Source organism: Scleropages formosus, chromosome 8 (genome assembly GCF_900964775.1).
Source record: "Scleropages formosus chromosome 8, fSclFor1.1, whole genome shotgun sequence".
NCBI lineage: Eukaryota > Metazoa > Chordata > Actinopteri > Osteoglossiformes > Osteoglossidae > Scleropages > Scleropages formosus.
The window spans coordinates 10,110,030-10,113,722 of record NC_041813.1 but is presented as its reverse complement, the minus strand read 5'-3'; positions in this window follow the sequence as shown (position 1 = coordinate 10,113,722).

The window sequence follows — 3,693 nt, the reverse complement described above, 5'->3', positions numbered from 1 at the left end:
AAGAAAACCAGGTGCTTGTAGAGGAATGGGTGTGAATGTTGGTGTCTGTCACTTAGCTTACCACAGCTTATTTGAATTACAGACAGCAAATTAACTGTAAACCTCACTGCAGGTTGTATGCTCTTTAACATTTGTTCCAGTTTCAGATAAGAACCATTTAATGGGCACAAACCTTTTCTGCTGTGGAAGTCATGAGTTCACCTACTAGAGGACTCTTTCACTTTTAGACATAAGGCTTTATGATAACAGAAATAAGGCTGTTGCATTTACTGCTGTCCCAGCTGATGCCATTGCAATGGTATTGTAATGTTTCAGTGACGTAGCTGAGTGGCATGGCCAATAAATGCAAGCTGGTAGACACTGAGAGATGTTATACAAGATCATGTAAAGTATGTCACATAGCTAGATCACAGACTGGATCAGTGACACCAAACTGAAAACTAAATGGCATAATGTTGCCAATGGCCTAGCAGCAGGATAACACTGGGAATTCCTTAATAGTGATCCAGAATGCACAGGCTTTGTGATACCTAGCTAGTGACCCTGCACTGTTTGCAAACATTGGCCATGAAGGCCCCATTATTAGCAGGTGCAGTCAGAAGTTGCCACCAAAAACAACAATTGATACTTCAGGATTAGCTTTTCCCAAATTATTTAGCAATTTTGTCTTTGGCTGGGCTTCTCAGTAGCACGCTCTATGGGTCCGTGTTAGTGGCTGCTGGTTTATTTTACACTCATTTATTTGGCTGATGCTTTTCTCCAAAGCAGTTTATAATGTTAAGATACATGCAGTTGTTCATCCAATTACACAGCTGAGTAATTGTTGCTGGAACAATTTAAGGGAAGTGCCCTATTCAAGGGCAGTACAACATTAAGTGCACTTCAAACTAGCAACCTTCACACAGTAGCAACTGTAACCACCATGCTATATGCTGCCCCTATACCAATATGTCAAGTAAGCTCAGCATTCTTTACCAGGAGTGGGGACTGGACCCACACGGACATATGACCATTGGTGCTGATGTCGAGCACTAACCACTTGTCCATCCTGGTTAAAAAACATTCATATGTTCTTTGACTTTTGATGGGGAACAAAAAAGAGTCTGGCTTTTCTGGAACCATTTGTTCAAATAACATTTCCACACACACACACACACACACACACACACACACACACACACAGTCTGAAACCACTTGTCCCGAGTGGGATCACTATGAACCAGAGCCTAACCTGGTAACACAGGGCACAAAGCCAGAGGGGGAGGAGACACACCCTGGACGGGATGCCAGTCCATCGCCAGGCACCCCAAGCAGGACTCGAACCCCAGATCCGCCAGAGACTGGGACCCAGCCAAGCCTGCCACACAACTGTGCCCCCACTAACATTTCCACACCCTGCTAAAAGAGATTAAAGTCTATGGGGAATTTATGATCCCCACATTAAATAGTACAGGAGCAAAGGTTGATGAGTTATTTTACAGACCACAGTGGGCTCAGTGCAGACATGGCTGTGTATGTTACACCCAGATGAAGAGCTCATGATCGCATGGCAGTGGTTAAGCAAACCCCTGGACCCTGACCAGCCACCCTCCTCAGAAGTCCTCTCTGGGAAAACTTTCTTTTAAATTTAATTACCACTGAGCACTTGTGAACCCAAAACAATAATCACAGAAACTAACCCCGGTCATAAAAGTCGCCAATCCATGAACAAAGCATGAAACTGCAGTGGTTCAGTAAAACTTAGTACAGGTTTGCTAGGTGCACGATGTGATGATGTTGAGTGGGGTTTCACTGTTAATTTTGTATTGAAGCAAATGAAACTGCGGCATGTGTGTCTGAAATCCAGTCATACGTTGTCTTTATTTTTGATACTAATCTACCTAAAAACTTGATGTCCTTCATTTAGTCTAAATGAAATTGTTCTATACTAATGAAAAGATGATAGGAAAATGGATTATTACAACTAGCAAATTTAAGATTTTTTTTTCAAATTAAAAATGAATCAAAATGTGTATCCACATAATTTTATATATTTAGAGTTGAAACAGTATTGGAGTACTCCGTAATGAAAAAATCCAAAAAAGTGCAATGTTATCTCTGCAATGTTAAAATTCTGTATAAGAACAATCTTGCTGTGACATCTCAGAAAGCATTCCAATGCTTTGTGAAAACCTGATCAATAAATCTGTCTATCGATGGATAATAAATCAAAGTCTAAGTCAAAGATCCATTGTTGCAAAAGCATCCATGAATACTGGAATCACTTCACAGATTTACTGAGAACTGATTACAGTTACATTTAAATTCCATTAAAAATGTTACACAGCTTAATGGATTTTAAAACTTCTACTCCCAGCGCAGCACTCTGCAGCCTTTGGAACCACTAGTTAATAAGTGCTTTAGAACTGCTACCAAGGCCAAGCTTATCACTCTTTTTGTATTTTATTGCATTAAACACTGACTGTGGCCTGACTCTGGGGGTGTTTTGCAGCATCTTTGTGGTCTTGTCGGCAGGCTTATTTGGCTAGCACCATACCTTATGACCCTTGGTGACAGACCTACTTGTATTCTCTGACAGTTACCGGTCTGAATTCAGACCTATACGTGTACTTTGTTGAATAACTTGTATAATGTTGAATATCTGCACAAAAAGTAGATATTGTGAATTTCCCTGCAGTGTTCAATAAAGTACCGTCCCGTAGCATCATACAGCTGCTTTTGCCCACAGTAGCATTTACCATACCACCAAAAGGTATTAAATACTGGTTTATGATTACGTTTACACTTACATTTATTCATTTAGCAGATGCTTTTGTCCAAAGTGACATACATCTCAGCAAAAGTACAATTGATGCATTACATTAAGAGAAAAAGACTTAGATGCAGACATGTGACCCAAGCAAACCTAATTTGTTACCTACCGCTTGCTGCACCGAGGTTCATTGTTCAAGTAGGTGCATAATTGTTCAAGTAGGTGCATGATTAACATAGATAAGATTTGTAAAAAACACTTGTGAAAACAACACAGTGTGACAGGGGACAGGGGATGGCAGAGGAAATGCACATCAACAGAATCTGCCATGAAAAGACCTGAGGAGGAGGACTTGTTTTGGCCCTGGGGCCTCCTGTGGCCAGACCCTTGCAGTCCAAGGCTTGGGCCCCTCAATGTGACTGGGTCTGATGGAAAGAGACAGGGATGGGGAGCAGACCCATTCAAGGTTGCTGCTTCATTAGCATATCTCTTACAGCGTGGCTAAATGACTCAGACCACCTGTAGCTGTCCTGGCTCTGATCAGTGTGAAATCATTCAGTTCTAAACCACTTACTTCCTAACTGGGAAAAGGGGAGACTGAAGGCAAAATGGGAATTATGTGTGTGGAAAATTGTCCTGAGAGTTGGGATCTGAGAAAGGCGGGAAGGGAAAGCAAGAGCAGGATGACTGTCCTCTGTAGGCATTGTACTCTGAGACAGCCTGTGACAACCACGAGTAGTGGAGGCTGTGAAAGGGGCACGTCCTGTCTAGCAGAGGCCTCACCCCCAAACCATACCATTGGCTGGCGTGGGAGGATCTGAGGGTGGGGGCAGCCAGTAGGAGGCGGAGTGCAAGTGCAGCACAGGGGGCCAGTGGCTGGTTCACTGAGCTATCTGCTGGTTCTTATACACTATGTGCACCTTAGAGGAGCAGTCAGACCG